The sequence below is a fragment of the Scyliorhinus torazame genome, chromosome 29 (assembly GCF_047496885.1).
Source record: "Scyliorhinus torazame isolate Kashiwa2021f chromosome 29, sScyTor2.1, whole genome shotgun sequence".
Lineage (NCBI taxonomy): Eukaryota > Metazoa > Chordata > Chondrichthyes > Carcharhiniformes > Scyliorhinidae > Scyliorhinus > Scyliorhinus torazame.
Window position 1 is genome coordinate 36652695 of NC_092735.1, and position 24599 is coordinate 36677293.

General features: G+C 50.7%; 1 long non-coding RNA gene across 1 annotated transcript; it reads left to right on the forward strand.

Moving 5' to 3' along the window:
- Positions 1-224: 224 nt before the first annotated feature.
- Positions 225-23714, forward strand: LOC140404061 (uncharacterized). The gene is made up of 3 exons (XR_011938450.1): positions 225-319; positions 2894-2991; positions 23380-23714. It is a non-coding gene; the product is annotated as an uncharacterized lncRNA (long non-coding RNA).
- Positions 23715-24599: the final 885 nt, after the last annotated feature.

A 24599-nucleotide genomic window follows, 5' to 3' on the forward strand; every position in this document is an offset into this window, starting at 1 on the left:
ATCTTCGTTGCACTCCGTCTAGGGCACTTGGAAATGATGCGACACACAGTTACCCCGCCTGAGGGAAACAAGTTGCGACTGGGAAACAATCTTGGTCTGCACTGGGCAGACTGATCCGTGACTTAAACCACAATTTGCACTGACTCCGTATTTAACTGGCTTCGGGTTCGGGTTCGGGAACATTCCAGTCGACAGGAGGAGCAAGCCAGCAGTTTGAAGAGGATCAACAGATGTGCAGGTCAGCAGAGGATCTTCAGCATTCACTCATACAGTGGAGCCGGCTGTACGGGAGGAAGCACGTGGCAGGCAGGTCAGCGCGGTGAGTGCATCTTGTGGTGCTGTGGTAGTGTCCCTTCCTCTGATCCAGAGGTTCAAGTCCAACGCCAGGAAGTGTTGGCCATGGAAGGAGTATTTGTAACCCGGTTCAGAGAGCGGAAAATCAGTTTCCCCAAAGGGGACAAACAAGTGTGAAGATGTGCTTAAAATAAAACTGCAAACAGGTCCAGCTCCTTTCATTATTTTTGGCTCAGATAGGCAGCACACTATCTGTGTCAGGGAGGTTGTGGATTTAAATCACTCTAGAGATGACAGCACACAATCTTAGATTGACACGACTGGAGCAGTACTGAGAGAGTGCTGCCCTGTCAGAGGGTCAGTATTGAGGGAGTGCTGCCCTGTCAGAGGGTCGGTACTGAGGAGTGCTGCACTGTCAGAGGGTCAGTACTGAGGGAGTGCCACACTGTCAGAGGGTCAGTACTGAGGGAGTGCCGCACTGTCAGAGGGTCAGTACTGAGGGAGTGCCGCACTGTCAGAGGGTCAGTACTGAGGGAGTGCTGCACTGTCAGAGGGTCAGTACTGAGGGTGTGCCGCACTGTCAGAGGGTCAGTATTGAGGGAGTGCTGCACTGTCAGAGGGTCAGTACTGAGGGAGTGCTGCACTGTCAGAGGGTCAGTACTGAGGGAGTGCTGCACTGTCAGAGGGTCAGTACTGAGGGAGTGCTGCACTGTCAGAGGGTCAGTACTGAGGGAGTGTCGCACAGTCAGAGGGTCAGTATTGAAGGAGTGCTGCACTGTCAGAGGGTCAGTACTGAGGGAGTGCCGCACTGTCAGAGGGTCAGTATTGAGGGAGTGCTGCACTGTCAGAGGGTCAGTACTGAGGGAGTGCTGCACTGTCAGAGGGTCAGTACTGAGGGAGTGTCGCACAGTCAGAGGGTCAGTACTGAGGGAGTGCCGCACTGTCAGAGGGTCAGTACTGAGGGAGTGCTGCACTGTCAGAGGGACAGTACTGAGGGAGTGCTGCACTGTCAGAGGGTCAGTACTGAGGGAGTGCCGCACTGTCAGAGGGTCAGTACTGAGGGAGTGCCGCACTGTCAGAGCGTCAGTACTGAGGGAGTGCCGCACTGTCAGAGGGTCAGTACTGAGGGAGTGCTGCACTGTCAGAGGGTCAGTACTGAGGGAGTGCCGCACTGTCAGAGGGTCAGTACTGAGGGAGTGCTGCACTGTCAGAGGGTCAGTACTGAGGGAGTGCCGCACTGTCAGAGGGTCAGTACTGAGGGAGTGCCGCACTGTCAGAGGGTCAGTACTGAGGGAGTGCCGCACTGTCAGAGGGTCAGTACTGAGGGAGTGCCGCACTGTCAGAGCGTCAGTACTGAGGGAGTGCCGCACTGTCAGAGGGTCAGTACTGAGGGAGTGCTGCACTGTCAGAGGGTCAGTACTGAGGGAGTGCCGCACTGTCAGAGGGTCAGTACTGAGGGAGTGCTGCACTGTCAGAGGGTCAGTACTGAGGGAGTGCCGCACTGTCAGAGGGTCAGTACTGAGGGAGTGCCGCACTGTCAGAGGGTCAGTACTGAGGGAGTGCTGCACTGTCAGAGGGTCAGTACTGAGGGTTCGGTCGCACTGTCAGAGGGTCAGTACTGAGGGAGTGCCGCACTGTCAGAGGGTCAGTACTGAGGGTTCGGTCGCACCATTCCAGAAGAAGCCCCCAATAGCCAGTCCTGACTTTTGCATTGAGATAGTTAAAATAAATGAGTCTGTGTAGATTCATCCGGCAGCAGAGAGCAGGTCACGCACCCAGCACGTACACCTGATGTCAAGCGCTTTGTACGTGTTGGGAAAGAGCAGCAAATGAGAGATGTGTCAGAATTTGAAGGAATAATGGGTGAAAAATTCTGGCGCGGGTCGCGAGGTCAGCAGGCGTGGGTTGCGGAGGTCAGCCGGCGTGGGTCGCAAAAGTCAGCTGGCTTTGGTCGCAAAGGCCGGCTGGGGAGGGTCGCGAAGGTCGGCTGCCGTGGGTGGCGAATGTCGGCCGGCGTGGGTGGCGAATGTCGGCCGGCGTGGGTCGTGAAGGTCAGCTGGCGTGGGTCACGAAGGTCAGCTGGCGCGGGTCGCGAAGGTCAGCCGGCGTGGGTCACGAGGGTCGGCCAGTTGGTAAAAGTGGGTCCCGGGAAAAAAAAGTTTGAACTACTCTGTCGTAGACCTGCAGAGCCATGAAGCTGGAAGACGCGTTGATCATCTGAGGAGAAGAGAATCCTAAATCTCCAAAAAGGGGAAGGTGGACCCAATCCCAGTTTCCTGCAAACCATGCGCCGAGATGGTGGTGTTAGACCCCAGATCTTCTCACGGGGATTCATCAAGGGCCACCGAGGGAGCTGTGGTCATCAGCACAACCCCCATTGGGAACTTTACAGAGCCGCCTGCTAATGCTGGAGACTTCGATACTCTAAATCTGGAAGAGTCAGTGGTTTACACCTTCGGCAAGAGTTAGGAAGCGTCTGATAGAATTACCTTACAAACTTTATTTTAAAGTTCCTTCACTTTAATCCTTTTGTGTGCCCATAACTGTAAATAAGAGTTTTCCTGTTTTTGTATTTCATTAACCGTTCCTCTCTCCACAGATGCTGCCTCACATCCTGAGCATTTCCAACATCTTTCTGTTTTTAGTTCAAATTTTGTCATCCCCAGTGATGCACTTGGGACATGTGTCACGTCGAAGGTAAGTGTTTGTGGTTAATCGATGGTGTTCGCAGCTGCAGTGAATCTTGTATAGCCCGCCTTCCATAACCTGCCGTCATCTTTCCTCCCATTATTCTGACTTCTCGCCCTTATCCAAACATTTTCCTGAAAAAATGAATCACCCAGGTTTTAACATCGGCGTATAAAAAGGTTACTGCTGTCTTAATGGGCTAGTTTATAAATCTAAGCACACTCATAAAGTCCTAAAGGTTGATAAATTTCATGTTAGGACAATGAATAATGCTGAGAGGAAGGGTGAGATTGTTGTACTGTGCAGCTCTATAAAGACGTCCAGCTAGTCTGTAAAGGGATTGAGCTGCCCTGGCCGTGGATAACATGGTAATCACTCAGTCCAAAATGTTAACAGCGGCGGCCGACTAGGTACAGACACGGTGGGCTGAAGGGCCACCTCTTCAGTTCTCACGGGGCTTGCTGGCTGCTTCTCTTGAGAATTGAGGCCATTTTTCTCTCTCCCTCTTCTTGCCAAGGGGCCAATTCCCACCTGCGGGGCAATGGTCCAGGTATGGGTTGTCCTCTGACCCCGCTATCCAGTGATCATTTGATGGTCTCCATTATCGAACTCAGAAGAACCAGGGGATTTGAACATGTTCCCTGCAGCTTCTGGAGCCTCCTTTCACACAGGACAGCGGTTCATCAAGTTGTCTAATCAGCTAGAACGATCAGGCGGACTCCAACCAAACGGTTTTGCCACTTTGGGCGGGTTTGGTGGGGAGTTTCTCTCCGGCTTTTTGGGTGCGTTCCACACCGCTATTCAACCATACTTCGTCACTTATTTGGGCCTTGGGGAGTTTCTCCCTGGTCAAGCCCTGACTTAGGAATTTGTTCATCACTGGGGAGCTGAACTCGTTGGTGAGATCGGCACCTCAGAGATCGGGCTGCCATTTTGAAAGCGTGACCCAATCTCTGAGTGAGCCTGAGAGTCCCCCACACACCCCACCCATGGGAAATGTCACCCACCCTGCACACATGCCATCACCCCATACCCCCCCCCCCCAAGTCAGGACACCCCACTGTGGGTCGCTGAGAACCCTTCTTTTCAGGCCTCCCTGATGTGTTATGTATTCTGGGATAACACAGGCTGCAACTCAATGCAGCTTTGACCAAAAGATACTCCAGACTTTGAAGTAAGTTCAGTGTGATTTATTGAACCATTAGCACAGTTCTCTATGAGTTCGACTCTCCTGCTAATCTTGCGATAGTAACTCAATCTAACTAACCAGTCTGCTCTAAGCCACGTGGTGGGTGTGATACTTCTGATCTGCCCCTGTCCTACTCTCTAAGTGTCGCCTGTGGAAAGAGACAGAGCATGTGTGCCCTGTCCTTATATATGGGTTGTGTAATGCCCCCTTGTGGTAGTGTCACCTCTGGGTGTCTTGACTGCCCATTGGTCGTGTCCTATTCTATGTGTTCATTAGCTGTATGTCTGCATGTCATGACGTCTCTGATGCTCCCTCTAGTGTTTACTTAGTCGTAGTGTATTTACATTAACCCCTTGTGTATTTACAGTGATGCATATCACCACACTCCCCATCCCCCCTTTCAGGCCCCCCTTTCAGGACCCCCACCCTTACCCACCTCCAATCTTTAAAAAAAAATTAATTTAGAGTACCCAATTCATTTTTTCCAATTAAGAGGCAATTTAGTGTGGCCAATACACCTACCCTGCACATCTTTGGGTTGTGGGGGCGAAACCCACACAGACACGGGGAGAATGTGCAAACTCCACACAGACAGTGACCCGGGGCCGGGATTGAACCTGGGACCTCGGCGCCGTGAGGCAGCAGGGCTAACCCTCTGCGCAACCGTGCTGCCCTCACCTCCAATCTTTTTGTGGCCCTTCAAACACACCCTTCGCCCCCCCCCCAAACTTCCGTACCACCCCCTCCCCCTTCCATGGGCATGGCCCCTTCAGGTCCAGACACTTGGCAGTGCCACCCAGACACCCCGACACTGCCACCCAGGCACACTGCCAAGGTGCCCAGCTGCCAGAGGGAGAGCCAGGAGGCCACACTGCCCTGTCCCCGACCAGGTATCTCCAGTGTCCTGGGAGACCCCAAGGTGCCGTTACACCTCATCCACATTTGTGTGGACCAGTAATAATGGCGCCTGGTCCAGGCCTCGCTGTGGAGACCATTAGTTCCCAGGCAGCGGGAGAAGCTGGCACATTCATATTTAAATGAGTCATTAAGTAGGCGGATCTGGACCTTGCCCAGCTTGGCCGAGATCCAGATCGCGACTGCTCACGAGGTTCGGTTGAATTTTGCGAGACGTCTCAAGCATCGTGAATCTCATGAGAGGCCTCTTGCAGATTCAATGGCCTTGCCATGTTACCAAGTTGGGCGGGACGAGACCGCCAAATCACGCCCACGATTGCCATTTGATCAGCCCTAATTTAATTGAATAGTGGGACAGGTTCGAGGGGCTAAATGGCCTCAATCTTTTCCTCCGTTCCTATTGTAAAGATAGTCATTTCCCTCCTTGAGTGACTTTAACTTCCCCTCCCTTGGCCCCCACAGCCTCCCGCTGGCCCCACCCTCGACTCCCACAGCCACCTTCCTCGGCCGTACCACCTCCTTCTATGCCTTGTCCCCCACTGCTCTCCCACATTGTCCCCCACTGGGCCCCCTCAGCCACACTGACCCAACCCAGTTTCCCCTGGGGGTGGTTGGGGTTAAAGTTAACCCTCCAGTATATTGTAGATCTGAAGTTTCTGGGCACGATTTTACCAAAAGGGAACAAAGTCTCATAGGGAGCGTGTTTTGCCATGTGTTTCCCAGTGCTCGCAGCGCCCTAAAACACAAGGCTATAAAACGCCACCCTCGTCAGATCGGGGGCCTCAGTGGGGAATGCGTGGCCGAGGTTGCACTCAGGAGCTCCGCTCGCCGAATCTCCTCAATATAGCGAGAGAACAGGACACCGAGAGTTTGAATCCCGGCCCTGGGCCACTGTCCGTGTGGAGTTTGCACATTCTCCCCGTGTCTGCGTGGATTTCGCCCCCACAACACAAAGATGTGCAGGGTAGGAGAATATGATCAAATATTTCATTATCAATAGACCAGAAAATATTGGAAACATTTGAGAAAGGAGTTTGAGGCTCAAGGCTGAAAGGAGTTCAGAACTCTTCATGAATCCCAGTTTCTGAGGGTGAAGAGAGATGGTCTGAGGGAGGGGAGAAATTGGTTGACCTTTTTGGAAACCTCTAAGGCAATCGACTGTTACGTTTGCAAATTATTCCCTGACCCGGGTAAAGGGGAACTAGCGTTCATCGACTGACCCTCTAACTGGAGAAATGTTACGCTGTGGAGGGGCCGGCATTGGACTGGGATGAGCACAGAAGGAGGTCTTACCACACCAGGTTAAAGTCCAACAGGTTTGTTTGGAATCACGAGCTTTCGGAGCACAGCTCCTTCCTGAGATGACCTCTTCACTCACCTGAGGAAGGAGCTGAGCTCCGAAAGCTAGTGATTCCAAATAAACCTGTTGGACTTTAACCGAGTGTGGTAAGATTTATTTCTGCTGAAATGTTGGAAGACATATTGCTGATCATGAAACTTCCAAAAGTCACATTAAAGCTGTGTGTGTTCGTTCAAAGATGCAAATTATCTGTAAGAATTGATTCTGCGTTAACGGCTCAGTTTGAAACGGAGCGCTCTTATTGGAGGAAAGTGCTGAATCGTGTTGTTACCATAAACTGCTGTCTTTCTTGGGTCTACCTCTAAGAGGACATGATGAGTCATTAGTGGCAATTGAAGAGGTGATTTTTTTAGCTGCCTTGAATGTCAGTGAATTTGACGAGCTTCTCAAAGAGCATTTGAAAAGTTATCAATACTGTGGCTCAGGGAAGATCAACTTTTTAATGCTCAGGACCAACAACGACTTCATCATTCGAAGGCAGGAGCAGCTCAGGAACCAATTAACTGATGGAGAAAAAGATGGCAAATACTGTTCCCTAATAGTTGATTCACTACCAGATGTGAGTCATGTGAACCAATTAACATTAATTTTAAGATACGTGACCATCAATGGTGACGTTGTCGAGCGATTTCTCTGTTTTGTCCAGCTACAACCCCACACATGTAAAAAAAATTCTAACGTACCCAATTCTTTTATTTCTAATTGAGGGGCAATTTAGTGTGGCCAATCCACCTACCCTGCATATCTTTGGATTGTGGGGGCGAGACCCACGCAGACACTGGGAGAATGTGCAAACTCCACACGGACAGTGACCCAGAGCCGGGAACAATCCCGCACCTCCGGAGTGCCTGGAGACAATGGTTTTGGATACAATTTCTCCGGAGTGCCTGGAGACAATGGTTTTGGATACAATTTCAAATTTAGGTTTGGAAATCAGAAATTGTCAGGGGCAGAGCTTCGATGATGCCGCAAATATGGCAGGTAAATAAGACAGCATCGCAAGCCCCTGTGCATTCATCCCATCTTCCATCGCTCCTGGAATTTAATCAGCAGTTGAATCGTGTGAGGCAGCCGTACATTGTTTTGACTTTGTTCAAACCTTGTGAGGTGGGTGTCCTGAAGAGGGAGTGCGCGGGGCACTGAAAGGTGTACGTCCGTATCAGATCACAAGAGGTGTAGTGTTCAGCTACCGGCGATGCAGAATTCAATGGTCAATCTCCGACCAAGATTCTGATTGCAGGAATATTCCACCATGAACCCCCACAGCTCTCTCTCTCTCTCTCTCAGACGCTCCGTCTATGAGTAATGGTTCTCTTGCTGCCGTGTTAATGAGGGCATACAGACTTGGCTACACTCGGAATGTAGTGATGCACTGTTTCTTTAAATGACTCGACAGTAAGAGACAGATCCTTTAAAGAATTGCGCGGTGACTCAGTGCGGCCACGAACTTACGGGGATAAATATAGGAGGGACAGATTGTTCCTATCAAACACGAAACGTCCATCGACTGCATTGAACGATTGAGTGACTGGATTTATATCGGTGCGCGCTAGTTGGTGATTATTTTATGTAAATGGTTAAATCAGTGCAGTACAGAAAGGGGCCATTCAGCACATTTAGCTTGTGCTAACTCCTATGTTGGATCAATCTACTTTCATCCCATTCCTTGTCCATTTACCTACGTTCTCCCTTTGCAAACCATTATCTATTTTTTATACAATGTTCCAGTCCCTGTCTCACTAACCTCTTATAGGAGACAATTCCCTTTTCTAATTAATAACACTGGGTAAAAACATTCGCTCTGTCTATTTTCTCTTGTGCTTCTGGTGGTAATCGTCAGTGTTCTTGCTCATTACTGTTGTATCAAGGGATGAAGAAATCCTCCTCTGTTATTGCCCAAAGTCTTTTCCACTCTTGCCAACTGCCCCATTTTAACATTCAATGTTCGAATGAAAAAGTGCCAACTCCTCTTGGGCTTTTTTCTCCCCCCATATTTGCATCAACAGCTGCCACTGTGCTGATAAATCCTCATTCTGTCGTCTGACTTCCTATCTTAACAGTAGGAAAGCTCAGAGCTGCATACAAGAATCCAACTTATTCGTTCTTGGGATGTGGGTGTCGCTGGCTTGGCCAGCATTTGTTGCCCGTCCCTAATTGCCCTTTGAGGAGGTGGTGGTGAGCCGCCTTCTTGAGCCGCTGCAGCCCCTGAGGTGTAGGTACACCCACACCGCTGTTAGGAAAGAGGTTCCGGGGTTTTGACCCAGCCACAGTGGAAGAACGGCCGATTTATTTCCATGTCAGGATGGTGAGTGGTAGGGGCCAGGGGTTACAAAATCCTGTTGAAGGAGACTTGGCAAGTTGGTTCCTTGCACCATGTAGGCTGTGTCATAATATGCATCAGTACATTATGGTTCAATCACATACACACACTGATGGAATGAGAGTTCCCGCTCATTCTAGCAGCAGCCAGCTCAGAGCACAGAGCTCACAGCCTGCATCACAGACACTCACCATGTGCTGAGTGCCTCACCATAGCTAGTGATAGGAAAGGGTCCACAGTTAAGCTGGTATTGCTTATACCCACGTTTACAGTATGTTAGCATAGTTGAACAGTTAATAAAATAGCGTTACACCATTTGCAGCATTGTTGGCTTGTTTGTGAACCAGAACATCCAACACGACATAGTACAAGGAGTGGCCACAATCTGGCACATGTGAGACCTACCTGCAACTTCTCAGCATTCCGGCATCCTACAGCATGGAGAACATCGGCCCGCCGCCGCCGCTCCGCATCGCCGGCAATCTCGGGGTAAATTGGAAGATATTTAAACAGTGCTTCCTCGAGGCCACGGACAGGGAGAATGCATCGGACACCAGGAAGATAGCCCTTCTTCTCTCCACGGCTGGGCAACATGCCATCCACATCTTTAACTCCCTGACATTCGCGGACGACGAGGACAAGACCAAGTACAAGACGGTGCTCCTCAAATTCGACACACACTTCAGTGTTGAAGTCAACGAAAGCTTCGAAAGATACCTGTTCCAGCAGCGCTTGCAGGGTAAGGACGAGCCTTTCCAATCCTATTCAACACACCTCCGCATCCTCGCGCAATCCTGCGGCTACGGGCCCACCTCCGACTCCATGATACGTGACCAGATTGTTTTTATGGTCATGTCGGACACCCTGCATCAGCAGCTCCGTAAAGTTAAACAACTAACCCTAGCGATGGCCATCGAAACCTGTGTCCTGCATGAGAATGCCACCAGCCGGTACTCCTACATACAGGCAGCTGAAACGGCGCGGCAAGGGCCCCATGAGGCGGAACGGGTCCTAACGATTGAACACCTCCCGGGCCGCAGTCTGGAGGAGGGCGGCCATTTCGCGCGCTTTCCAAGGCCTCCTGCGTTTGTACGCGCCAAACGAGGGGACGGTGAGGTGGAGGAACGCAATGCGCAGGCCCGCACCACGCAAGACCGTACCACGCATGCGCGGTGGCGCAACAAACGCACTGACGTCACGACGTGTGGCAACTGTGGCTCCGCCCACTTAAAGCGGCAATGCCCTGCAAAATCGCGACAGTGCCTACGCTGTGGCAGGCTTGGCCACGATGCTGCCTGCTGTCGAGCAGCCCAGCCTGCCAACTCGCAACGATTTAACCAGACTCGCAGGAATGTTCGGGCAATCCAACCCACCTTCACCGAGTCCGATCCTGACTTCATGCAGACCAGTGACACCGAGGACAGGGAGCCTTTTCCAGTCGCTGTCATAACCAAGAACAGGCTGTCCCCGAATCGAAAGCACCAGCCGCTGTTGGTGCACAGCATTGATCCGGACGACGAGTGGTGTGCCACCCTGACGGTCAACCCAAATTCGTCGCCCACCTCAGAGACTTGATTTATGAGCCTTACAATGTTGGACTCAATGCTTTGTTCTTTCATCCAGTTTCAGCATTTCTCTAGTTTGTTTATAGCATTCGTTATTAGTTTTGTTGTTGGTGTAACACCTTGTTTTCTTTTCTCTGCACCAGGCACCTTCCCGTGTATATAGACTAGCCTCATGTACACAGTTATGTAAATACTGCACACACATGGTCAGATACACTCATTACACGTTATTTATTCTCACATCGGCTCATGTTCTTTGTAAAAAAGGGGGATGTCATAATATACATCAGTACATTATGGTGCTGTCAGATACACACACTGATGGACATGCAGTAGGACCAACCAGCATACATAACACCGCAGCCAATCACCAGTGAGAGCACACGCACTATAAAGACAGGGGACAGGAGAGTTCCCGCTCATTCTAGCAGCAGCCAGCTCAGAGCACAGAGCTCACAGCCTGCATCACAGACATTCACCATGTGCTGAGTGCCTCACCATAGCTAGTGATAGGAAAGGGTCCACAGTTAAGCTGGTATTGCTTATACCCACGTTTACAGTATGTTAGCATAGTTGAACAGTTAATAAAATAGCGTTACACCACTCCCAGCATTGTTGGCTTGTTTGTGAACCAGAACATCCAACACGACAGGCTATGCATTGGTGGCCAAGGGAGTAAATGTTTAAGGTTGTGGATGGGGCACCAATCAAGCCAGCTGCTTTATCCTAACCTAACCGTGACCTAACCAACACCTTGCAGAAATTCAGCCTTGCTTCCATGGTCAATGCCCTATATATAAAACCAGAATCATATTTGCTTTCATTTGATCACCTTTATTGAGCTGTGCAGCTGCATTTCACTGAGCTCTCTTTTCCCGTTTTTGTGCTAAAAATATACTGCTTCACAATTCTCATTTATTGAACCATATGCACCACCCACCTGTCCACTTTCCTAACCTGTCTACGTCCACCCGCTTTCTTCTGCCTTAATTTGGCATCACTGGACAAGAAAGCCTGAAAAAGGTACAGCTCTCACGGGTGGCACGGTGGCGCAGTGGGTTAGCACTGCTGCCTCACGGCGCCGAGGACCCGGGTTTGATCCTGTCTCCGGGTCACTGTCCGTGGGGTGTTTGCACATTCTCCCCGTGTCTGCGTGGGTCTCACCCTCACAACCCAAAGATGTGCAGGGTAGGTGGATTGGCCACGCTAAACTGCCCCTTAATTGGAAAAAAAGGAATTAGGTACTTAAAGGTACAGATCTCTGGTGCTGTTCATCAAAGTAGAATCATAATATTTACAGTGCAGAAGGAGGCAATTTGGCCCATTGGGTCTGCACCGGTCATTGGAAAGAGCTCCCTACTTAAACCCACACTTCTACCCTATCCCAGTAACCCCACCTAACCTTTTTGGGACACTAAGGGGCAATTTTAGAATGGCCAATCCACCTAACCTGCACATCTTTGTGCGAGGAAACCAGGGCACCTGGAGGAAACCCACGCAGACACAGGGAAAATGTGCAGACTCCGCACAGAAAGTGACCCAAGTCGGTCCGTGGTGCTGTGAAGCAACATTGCTAACCACTGTGCTACTGTGCCGCCTAGTATTAACACTTTGTTGACTCTTCTCACGCTCTGTGTGGAAGAGCTTAATATTTTAACTTGCAAAATTATCTTTTTCCATGATTAATCTATTGACTGTAATTGTTTGGCTCAGTATCACTGAGGACGTCACTGAACCATATCTCACTGCTTTCATCCCTCGGAGAATTGGATCGGTTTCCTCTGCTCAACTGGGATCAAGACCGGAATCTAATTCCTCTGAATCCATTTCCCTCGGAGAACCTGAATTTGGACTGGGATCAGACCTTGTCGGGGGAGGCACAATGGGTTCAGTTCTCTCCTGTAAAGCGCAGAATGCCGCCTTCTGCCTTATTTACACCACACATCCCAATGTTACCCCCAAAACAGACAGAAGGCACTAGTGGAGATGTGTGAAGTTTTACTGCTACTGATTCCTGCCAGCTTTCACATTGAGGCGTAGCTATAGAAACTTCTGTGCTCCTGGCACAAACATTGGAGGTCTGACTCGCTTTTCTGGCAGCTCCCCCTCCGTTGTTGCTGCAGCGACAATCATGTAATAATAAGGTCGAGGATAATAAAGTGGTACAGGAATCAGGGGCAACGTTTTCACGGAATGAAAGGTTAGGATTTGGAACGCAGAGCCTGGTAGGGCGGTGAATATAGGTCCAGTGGTCACCTTCAAAAGAGAACTGGATAAACCCTGAAGGAGAAATAATTGCAGTGATTTAGGGAAAACTGGGGGAGTGGGACCAGCTGGAATTCTCTTTGGAAAACCAATGCAGAGCCGTAGGGCTGGATGGCTTCCTCCGATGCGCTATTATTCTATGAGTCTAGGGGTGGGGTTCCAGCCCCCGCCCGCTGGTTAAGTGTCACTGAGGACGCCAGTGGACCATATCTCGCTGTTGTGTGTCTCTCAGGACTGGATCAGTTTCCTCTGCTCAGCTGGGATTAAGAGTTATGTTAATCTGAACTGGAGTCCAACCAGACTTTATCAGGTGGCACGGTGGCAGAGCGGTTAGCGCTGCTGCCTCACGGAGTCAGGGACCCGGGTTCGATTCCATCCTTGGGTCACTGTCTGTGCGGAGCCTGCACGTTCTCCCCGTGTCAGCGTGGGTTTCCTCCGGGGGCTCCGGTTTCCTCCCAAAGATGTGCGGGTGAGGTGGGTTGGCCATGATCAATGAGTGGGGTTGCAGGGATGGGGCAAGGGAGTGGATCTAGGAAGGGTGCTCTTTCGGAGGGTCATTGCAGACTCGATGGGCCAAATGGCCTCCTTCTGCGCTTTAGGGATTCTGTGGTTCTCTAGTGGGACCTTCCAGTCCTGCCAAAGTCAATGTGAATTTAAATGGATCGCCCACAGGAAAACAGGCCGGAGCAGGCCGCAAGATCTCGACGTATGATTCTAATTACATCAACTGGCATTTCCCTCAATCCTCTGATGTTGATTGATGACCCGGGTGTGGATCCTCTCTCTCTCTCGAGCACTATAGCAATAGGCTGTCATTATTCTGTGGTGGGCTTCCAATCTGGCTACCCCCTACCCTGAAATGGCAAAGGTTGCTCTCTGTATAGTAAATTCAAAAACCTCATTGAGTCCAGACGCATCTGTCGAGTGTGTTGGGGGGGATTCAAACCTTCTCACCCAGAGGGGTGGCATTCGCCGCCCGAAGCGGTGGTTGCGGCAGAAACGATCAACTCATTCCCTGCCGTAACCTTTCACCAGCCTGTGCTGCCCTCCAATCAGACGAAGGCTGATCTGTACCTCAACTCCATTCAGCCCACTCTGTCCCACATTCTTTACCAAACCAAACACCCTGGACAGGACTCTCCGTCCCGCTGCATCCGTATTCTGGGGTGGTGCACCTCTGCCTTCAGCGGGATTCTCCGTCCCGGCAGCCGGCCAATGGGGTTTCCCATTGCGGGCACCCCCACGTCTTCGGGAAATCCGCGGACGTGAGCCCGCTGCCGGCGAAACGAAGGATCTTGCCGACAGAGAATCCAGCCCCATTAATCTCGGACGTGGACATCTATATTGCTCCCATATTCCACAGCCCCTTTTCTATCAAACGGGGTAGAAACAGGGCCCCTGAATTCGTCAAGTGACAAACAGGAACAAACCTTCTCCTGAGTTTTCGCTGCTCCTGGCGTGTATAGCCACTGCCTGGTCAGAGAGTAGATTCTATGTATCAATTCCAGGTCAAAATATTCTGCTGCAGTTTTCTGTGTCGTTGAGCACATAATCTAGGTCAGGAATGTCCACGTTTTTTTTGTTGTTTCGTTGACCTACTTTAGGATCTGCCTTGCAACTTCAGGTGTTGTATATTAAATTTAAATGCACTTCCCCATCGATCTGCGTCTTGCTCAATGTACCTGTCGTAACCTATATCCATACGGGACTTAGGGCGGCGGGGATCTCGTTTTCGCAGAACCCTTCGGGGGCCACGAGCTTCCCCTGCTGTGGGGGCGGGGTGCCTCGAGCACTCCCGGTTGGGAATGGCTGAGTGCTGTGTATCTAGAGTTCCTGAAACGTTAATTATTTCACTCAACTCGATGCAGGGTCCCCTGCTAGCAAATACAATCTGGCGACAAGGAGTGAACTTGGCCACATAGCAACGCTGAGGCCTCACAGCTCAGCCGCCTCCTGGCATTCACGTTGCAGGTCGGAGCCCACGTTTCTTCGCCATGCCGCTATTCGACCGGGTGGGCACCTTTGACACCAGGGCCGAGGATTGGGCCCAGTATACACCGGGAGTGTGTTATTTTTTTCGCGGCAACAGTATCGCGGAGGATGAGCGGCAAGCGGTGATCCTGCTAACCCCATGTGCGGCCTATATTATGGGGTTATCTGGAACCTCACATACCCGCGGCACTGGACGCCTTTGATCAGCTTGTGGAGCTCGTCGGTCAGCGTTTTAGCTCACCATCGTCTGTAGCCGTCCAGCGGTATCGCTTTAACACGGCCGAGCGAGCCCCAGGTGAGTCGGGAGCAAAGTTCAAAACCCAAGTTTGGTAAATATGGGAATTTGCTGTGCAAGATGTTGCACGGTCGCCTTGTCTGCGTCATCGGTGATGTGGAGACGCAACGCAGGCTCTTGGCCTTCCCTGAACCTCCAACAGGGGCTGCAGATTTCCTTGTCTCAGGAGAATGCAGAGCGTGGAGTTCAGGAGATACAGGGTATGGAGGTAAACACCCTGGGAGGCGGTCCCTCATGTGGTGCCCGTCCCCCACCTGGTCTGACGGACAGCGGGGCCACCGCGATGGGTGTCCTCCCCGGTGTCGGGCAAGGGCGATTCACCTGCATGCGAGACGTGTGGCCACCGGCATCGACGCACCAACGACGAGGGCCCCAGTGGTCCAGGCGCCTTGCCCGGGGTAGACATCTGCCTAGAGATAGTAACTTTCACTTGGATGATCCAGAAGAAGAGACATGGCTGCAATTGCATTGCCTGGTGATGCTCCGCGTGGCCCCTATTCTTGTTCCCGGGTGAGTGGGAACATGCTGTGAATGGAGTTGGACACTAGAGCGGCGATGTCTGTGGTGGCCCAGAAGCATTTCAGCCACACACGATGGGCATCCAGACGTTGGCTTTAATGGACACAGCAGCTCGTTTGGTTACATTCACAGGAGAGCAACTGCAGATCGTGGGGGTGGCGTTGGCCCCTGTTGTTTCTGGCCATTATTGTGGTTGGTGGGGACAGACACAGCCTACTGGGGGACATTGGTTGCGCCGCTTGCGCCTGGATTGGCAATGCATTATGCAGGTAGAGTCACTAGCTTGTGCAAGGTGCTCAGGAGGTTCCCAGAGGTTCCCAGCCTGGGCTGGGGACCATCAGAGGTGCCGTGGCTAAATCTCAGGTAGACCCGGCAGCTCAGCTGATGTTATTTCTGGCTGCATCCCGTTCCTATGCCATGGTGGATACGGTGGACGCCAAACTCAACCGACTGGAGAGTCGGCATCTTTTGTCTCGTGCGCTTTGCCGACTGGGCGGAGCCGTGATCCCTGCCCTGACACCGGACAGGACGGTCCACCTCTGCGGGGGCTACAAGCTGACGGTCACTACCAACTCGAGCCTGGACCGCTCCCCCATGCCTCACATAGAGGACCTGTTCGCCAAGCTGGCTGGTGGGCACTCCTTCACCAAGCTGGACATGAGCAATGGATATTTACAGCTCGAACTAGACTTGTCCTCTCGCTAATATGTCACGATTAATACACAGCGGGGCCTCTGCGAATATGTCCGGTTCCCTTTTGGGGTTTTGTCAGCGTGTGCAATCTTTCAGCGCTCCATGGAGAATATCCTGTGAGGCTTGCCGCGGGCCGCGTTATACCTCGGCGATGTCCTGGTCACGGGAGCTACCGACCAGGACCATTTGAGGAACCTGGAGACAGAGCCAAGGTGATTTCCAGAGTTTGGCGTCTGCCTGCGTCAGGCGAAGTTTGTGTTTTATGCCAAGGTGGTGATCTTCTTATGCTATCGCGTGAACCACGGTGGGTTGCACCCAGTGACAGAGACGGTACGTGCCATGGAGCTGGTCCCCGCTCCGATGAATACAACGGAACTCTGCTCGTTTCTCGGCTTGGTGAACGATTACGGGAAGTTTGTCCCGAACTTTGCGGCCGTACGGACCTCTCCGTATCTGCTCCTAAAGAAGCACCAGCACTGGGTCTGGGCTGCGACCCAGGAGGCGGCTTCCCAGCGCATCAAGAGAAGGGCGTCATCCTCCTGTGTGTTAACGAACCATGGCTCAGACACACCTGTAGTTGTCACCTGCGAGGCGTCCCCTTATGGAATTGGGGCTGTTTTGGGACATCAGATGCCGGATGGCAGAGAGCGACCAATGTCCTGGGGCTGGTTTAGCACAGTGGGCTAAACAGCTGGCTTTTAAAGCAGACCCAGGCAGGCCAGCAGCACGGTTCAATTCCCGTACCAGCCTCCCCGAACAGGCGCCGGAATGTGGCGACTAGGGGCTTTTCGCAGTAACTTCATTTGAAGCCTACTTGTGACAATAAGCAATTTTCATTTCATTTCATTTCATTTCCTACTGCAGCGTTCCAGGAGAAAACTATGGTCCCCGGCGCGGTATCCGTCATCGGACCCAGTGCCTCGGGCCGGACACGAAGAGAGACCTTCGCCCCTCCTCTCCTGTGTCTCCTCCTTGTCTTCAATGCCCAGTGAATTTCCTTCCCAAAAGAACATTCGGGAACCAGATTTTTTTCTTTTTTAAAATAAATTTAGAGTATCCAATTTTTCTTTTCCCAATTAAGGGGCACTTTTTGCGTGGCCAATCCACCTAACCGGCACATTTTTTGGGTTGTGGGGGTGAGACCCTTCGCTGACACGGGGGAGAATGTGCAAACTCCACACGGACAGCGACCCGGGGTCTCGGCGCCGTGAGGCAGCAGTGCTAACCATTGCCCCACCATGCCGCCCAGCCAGATCATTTTCAACGACAACCGACAATGGTTTAATTGGTCATCAAAAACTTTAATTCCAATTCTACCGGGATTTGAAGCCGGCTCCTCTGGATAACTGGATCAGTGACAATCCCACGGCGCCACTGACTGTCCGCTGGTCCTTGCTGAGTTACCTACTGTAACTGGCCAGCAATCATAACACCAGTTAGCCTCAGTGCCACTAAACCTGAGTGGAGGAAAAATGTAGCCAGGATTCTGACTCCTGATGTTGGGGAGTGTATTTTGATGCCAGTTAAGACCAGGGCAGAGGAGAAGGGCATAGTTGTCTTTGAGAAAGCCATACTACACGCACATCTCTTGCGCAGTCGAGGAAGATAGCATCGATCCCTCAATACTATTCTGAACAACTTGGGATAGAGCAAGAAAAATAAAGCAAACTTCCGGATATGCGTGTTGAAACCACCCACTTTCAGACATAAATTGAAAGAAAAAATACCGAATGGAGAGTTAGATTATAAATAAATCCAGGGCAAGGTCAGAGATTCTTTTTTTATTGGCTTTTTTGTTCTTCTGCCTTGTGCGGAACAAAGCTTAGTGAAGCATCTGCTGTGCAGCAGGGAGGCTGTGTCTGCGGCTCTGTGTTAAACAGTATTCTCGTGTTTAAAGCAACTGCCCCATTCTGTTTCTCTTTATCAGTGTTAAACTCAGCCCCTGGGCAAGAGGGAAGCCCTGCCGACAAAACATGTGCCACCTTAGCGCAGTAACTATGGGCGAGTGGGTGGGGGGGGGGCGAGGGGAGGGGAGCAGTACGTCACGTGACTGACTCTGGCTCTTGGTCCTGCCACCGGTGATGACCACGAGCAATGCTGACCCTCAAATCCAACGTCACTCAAATGGAATCATCCTGATTATTGCTGCGTGTGGGATCTTGCTGTGCGGAAACGGGCCTACATGTTTCTACATTACCGCAGTGACGACTTCAACAAGTGATTCATTGGTTGTGAAGCACTTTGGGGGGACTTCAGGTCATCAAAGGCGTCACATAAATGCAGATTCCATCATCCGAAAGTCAGCAGCTCCCACTGCAACACACCCTGAATATTGGATTGGGGGTGTCAGCCTGGATTTTGTGCTCACGTCTTTGGAGTGGGGACATGAACCCACAACCTCTGACTGGGGGTGAGGGGGGGGGATGTTGAGAGTGTAACCCGCTGAGTCACAGCTAACGATAAAACAACATGGGAAGACTCGTATTCTTCCCCCGGCCTGGGAATGGAAATTGGTGAGCAGAGTGAAAATTGGATGGCCGCCACGCGTCTCCTGACATTTGAATCCAGAGCTGCCCCGAAATGTAGGTCACCTTTCCAACTGGACACTGTGTCCAGGGTCCAAAACGGAACGGAATTAGCCCAAGTACAGGAATACATTGGAAAATAAATACGGAAGGCTGCAGAATAAAGTCTGATAATCCAGTCAGATGGACTAAACAAATTAAGACCGTGCGTGCCACACATGGGTTTGATTACAAAGATGTTAAGGGTGGATTTTGCTAATTAAAAAAAAAAAAATCCCTCAAATGTATTTTTTGATTTGATTTTTGAAAGTGTTTCATGGTTTGAAGTCTCACGCTGTGAGTTTCTGTGTTGCAGTCTAAGGCAGGATTTAAAAAACCTCTCATTATCTCAATCTGTCATTGCAACCCGCTCATTACATCAGCCTCACTCTGGGCGAGGGCTGCATGAGAGAGAGAGAGAGAGAGAGGAACTCGGATGACAGCAACGGAGGGCTGAGTGGGGGCCAGACCGCCGTGGGGTCCGATTCTGAGCCCACACCGGGGCCCAGGTTAGCGAGTCGATCTCCCTGAATGTGGAGGAACGAGGAGGGATGAAGTGACGGGGGGGAGGAGGGGGGATTAGAGTCGCGGGAACGATAGTGGATACGGAGATGAGGGGACAAAATGAAGTAACAAGATGGGTGGGGGGGCTGGAAAGGCTATAGGGGTGGGGTGTTATACTTCAGATCGCCAGGCAGTGAAGTGTAGAACTGGATCCTAGTCTTTTATTTACAGAGGCACACATTGCATATCATGTATCTCAAGCTCCAACAATTACAGTTTCAGTCTGCTCTGAAATAAAGGCGCTCAGGTAAATACCCACCACCTGAATACAGAAAAATGCCCAACAGATAAATCATTAGCAGAGGGCTAATTGAATAATTGTTTTTTCAAAGATGGGTGTGATGGGCCGAATGGCTTCCTTATAGAATCCCTACAGTGCAGAAGAAGGCCATTTGGCCCATCGAGTCTGCGCCGATCCTGTGAAAGAGCATCCTACCCAGGCGTCCACCCCGTAACCCCATCCAATCTGCACATCTTTGGACACTAAGGGGCAATGTTAGCACGGCCAACCTCTCTAACCTGCACATCTTTGGGCTGCAGGAGGAAACCGGAGCACTCGAAGGAAACCCACACAGACACGGGGGGGCGGGGGGATGTGCAAACTCCACACAGTCACCCGAGGCCACAATTGAACCTGGGTCCCTGGCGCTGTGAGGCAGCGGTGCTAACCACCACACCACCGTGCTGCCCCTTCTTAGAGTTGCCAACTCTGCAGTATTGTCAAAGATTTAAAATTAATCCCCAGGACAAAACCTGAGGATAAAAATGATCGGGGCAATAAGCAAACCAAGTATGTTTCACTTTCTCATTTTTTTCAACTTTCGTTTCGTTCACTGGTTATGAGATTGGGAATAAAGTCAAGATTAATCCAATTGAGTCTTGAAGCGGTTTGTCCCCTTTCTGGGCTGGCTATGAGCAGGTAGTATGCATGGAGGATGGACCCAGCAATCTGCCCCATCTCAGTCAGTAATTCCAGTCTGGAGGGGGTAACGTGGTTTCCACGGTCAACAAAGCCACAAACAACTAGGAGAAGACTCTCTGTTGGGAGCCAATTGATTCTGTGCGGTTCCGATCTTCCCTGGCTCTGCTACCATTTCTTCTATCTGCCTGTGGTTAAAAGCCAGGCCATTGTACAGCGAATCATTACGCCGCCAATATCTCCCCCTTGGCTCCGCACTCTGTTCATCCACTGTTTCAGGAGAATTGCTCCGGCCTAACCAAGCTCTTGCACTCTCACTAGTCAAAGTCAATCGAGGCCTCACTTCCGAGTAGGCCTCAATCTGCCACTCGCACATTATCGGGTGCCATGAACTTCACCCTTTGAAATGAACCGCAGAATCGTAGAATTTACAGTGCAGAAGGAGGCCATTCGGCCCATCGAGTCTGCACCGGCTCTTGGAAAGAGCACCCCATCGAAGCCCACACCTCCATCTCATCCCCGTAACCCAGTAACCCCACCTAACCTCTTTGGACACTAAGGGGCAATTCAGCGTGCCCAATCCACCTAACCTGCACATCTTTGGACTGTGTGAGGCAACCGGAGCACCCGGAGGAAACCCACGCAGACACGGGGAGAATGTGCAAGAAGGTGAAGAGGTCTGTTCTATCTCCGCGCTCACATGGTGCGGTTCGAGGTCCAATCCCGGTCAGGCTGAATCCTGTCATGACCAATGTTTGGACATGCCCTGGGTGGGGCCTTGCATTAAAATGGTGCAAATAAGCTTGGAGCTCCATTCCCGTCAGCCAGCGCTTTAACTCAGACAGCAGGTGCACTGGTCAGGAATACGGCAGTACCTCAGCCACAGATGCAAATCAGGGCATAACGGTGTAATTAAGAACTCTGCGCGTGGTTACCTGGCCGTCTTTAGAAGCCAAATCAAACGATCAACCTATTGAGAGTAAAACCGTACAGGATTGCCTGGGCAAGGACAGGTCAATGTGATTTAAAACCCTTACAGAGAGGCAGCCTGGGAAAGAAGAATCATCTTCTCCTGGGCTACACAATGCTACATCACAGATATGTGTGTGTGTGTGTGCCTGTGCGCGTGTGTGTGTGCGTGTCTGTCTATGTGTGTGTGTGTGCCTGTGTGTGTGTCTGTGCATGTTTGTGTGTGTGGCTGTGTGTGCATGCCCTGTGCCTGGGTGTGTGTGTGTCTGTCTATATGTGTGTGCCTGTGTGTGTGTCTGTGCATGTTTATGTGTGTGTCTGTCTGTCCATGTGTGTGTGTCTGTGTGTGTGCGTGTTTGCATATGTGTTTATGTCTGTGTGTGTGTATGAGTGTGTGTCTGTCTGTGTGTATGTGTCTGTGTGTGTGTCTGTGTGTGTGACTGTGTGTGTCTGTGTGTGTATGTGTGTGTGTCTGTGTGTGTGTGTGCGTGTATCTGTGTGTGTGTGTGTGTGTGTGTGTGTCTGTGTGTGTGACTGTGTGTGTATGTGTGTGTGTCTGTGTGTGTGTGTGTGTGTGTGTGTCTGTGTGTGCGTGTATCTCTGTGTGTGTGTCTGTGTGTGTGACTGTGTGTGTCTGTGTGTGTGTCTGTGTGTGTGTGTGTCTGTGTGTCTGTGTGTGTGTCTGTGTGTGCGTGTGTCTGTGTGTGTCTGTGTGTGTGTCTGTGTGTGCGTGTATCTGTGTGTGTGTGTGTGTCTGTGTGTGTGTGTCTGTGTGTGTGACTGTGTGTGTCTGTGTGTGTGTCTGTGTGTGTGTCTGTGTGTGTGTGTGCCTGTGTGTGCGTGTATCTCTGTGTGTGTGTGACTGTGTGTGTCTGTGTGTGTGTCTGTGTGTGTGTCTGTGTGTGTGTGTGTGTCTGTGTGTGCGGGTATCTGTGTGTGTGTCTGTGTGTGTGACTGTGTGTGTGTCTGTGTGTGTGACTGTGTGTGTCTGTGTGTGCGTATTTCTGTGTGTGTCTGTGTGTGTGTGTCTATTTCTCTGTGTGTCTGTGTGTGTATGTGTGTGTGTCTGTCTGAGTGTGCGTGTATCTGTGTGTGTGTGTGTGGCTGTGTGTGTCTGTGTGTGTGGCTGTGTGTGTCTGTGTGTGTGTCTGTCTGTGTGTGCATGTATCTGTGTGTGTGTGCCTGTGTGCCTATTTCTGTGTGTGTCTGTGTGTGTCTGTCTGTGTGTGCCTGTCTGTGTTTGTGTCTATTTCTGTCTGTGTGTGTCCGTCTATGTGTGTTTGTGTGTGAGTCTGTCTGCGTGTGTGTGTCTATTTCTCTGTGTGTCTGTGTGTGTCTCTGTCTGTGTGTGTGTACCTGTGTGTGTGTGGGGTGGAGGGGGGGGGGGGCGGGGTTGTAATTGCAGCCAGCATCTTGGGTTTATAACATAATGGGATTTGTGGATTAAAGTAATGATGTAATCAGTTTATCGTGTACACTTGGATTAACGCGCGCTTGGGCACTCATTCAGCAATCGTTCACTCAGCAGATGTTGTGTACCTCGTCAGACAATCAAACAGCTGACAGATTCCTCACTGCTAATAAGCACAGGTCTTTCACAGGCATTGTGTAAAACACTCCAAGGGTTACTGAACCACTTGAAAACATCTCCACACTGATCCAGGGGATCTCATAGAATGGCTACAACACAGAAGGAGGCCATTCAGCCTGCTGTGTCTGTGCTATCTCCCTGCAGCAACCACTCAGCTCGTTCCACACCTCTGCCTTCTCCCCGGAGCCCTGTGCTCTTTCAGATAATTAACCAACTGCCTTTTGGACGCCCCGACCGAGTCTGCTGCCATCAGCCTCACCTGTGCTCTCCTCCCAAAGAGTGGTCATGAGCCTAAGAGGGCAAGACGAGGTTCAATGTCCCGTACGAAAGGTGGCACCTCTGACAGTGCAGCACCCCCTCAGTACTGCACTGGGCATTTCAGCCGGCATTAAGAGCTATGGTCACTGGAGTGGGAGCTTGAACCCAAGACGCATTGATTCCGAGGCAAGTGTGGCGGGGGGGGGGGGTCCTCCCCAGCTGTCCTGGGGCCAAAATGTATCCCTTAATCAGAATCACTGAAGCAGATTCTGTGGTCGTTGCCACATGGCTGTTTGTGGGATCTTTCTGTGCGGAGATCAGCTGATGTGTTCCCTACATTTCAACAGTGGCAGAGAAACGTAAGACTCTCCTTTCTTTCCTTAAGAAATTAACCCTTTCTCTACCATTCTCCTTTCTAGGTCATGTACGCACAGACTAAGGTAAACAGATCATTGCTCCGAGCTGACGACAGAATGAAAACCAAAACGCAAAGTTTCAAATTCAGAATTTTATTTTTCCCACTGACACAGACACAGAGAGAGAGAGAGAGAGCTGGAAGATGAGATCCATGTTTTCCAAGTAGCTGTTCTCCCAGTCCTTGAAAGATAATTGAACCTGAATCACCACAACCCAAAGGGTTTGTGCAATCCAGTCGGTAAATTGGAGACTGCAAAACTTTGTGTTCAGTGACAGATCTCCGAGACGTAAGCCTGAATCTCCAGAGTTTTCATTTTTAACCAAAGGCATTAAACATTAATTCTGCCTCTCACAGATGCTTAAAGATATTTCTATATTGATTCTGTCAGCCCTCGTTTCAGTATCAGCCATATGTGTCCTCAGGGGATGGTTAATGCATTGGAGCCAGGATCAGATAGATCACCAATCTCAAAGCCCCCAATCTCAGAATTCCTCATGGTCTCAAGGGAGACCAGGCCAGGCGTGTTATTTAGATCGCGTAAAATTAATTGACCCAAAGGGGGAGAAAGCAGCTCATTTCACTTATTCCCTCACTTAAAAGCATTGATACGGGACTGGAACTTTCATGGGCAGCATGGTAACACAGTGGTTAGCACTGACGCTTCACAGCTCCAGGGTCCCAGGTTCGATTCCCGGCTTGGGTCACTGTCTGAGTGGAGTCTGCACGTTCTCCCCCGTTTCTGCGTGGGTTTCCTCCGGGTGCTCCGGTTTCCTCCCACAAGTCCCGAAAGACGTGCTGTCAGGTGAATTGGACATTCTGAATTCTCCCTCTGTGACCCGAACAGGCGCCGGAATGTGGCGACTAGGGTCTTTTCACATTAACTTCATTGCAGTGTTAATATAGGCCTACTTGTGACAATAGTAAAGATTATTATGAATATTATTATGTAAAAATGGAATCACTGCAAACTACCCCCAAATGGTGGCTGCATTTCTCCAGGAAGGGAATATTAGCCCAGAGCAGGTTGTAACATAAATTCATCATAATCATATCATGTCTTCAGTCAGAACAGGTTTTGCAAACATGGCGTGTGTTCGCTGGAGTGCAGAAGATTAAAAAAAGTTTTATTTTTCCAATTAAGGGGCAATTTAGCGTGACAATCCACCTACTCTGCACATCTTTTTGGATTGTGGGGGTGAGACCCTCGCAGACACGGGGAGA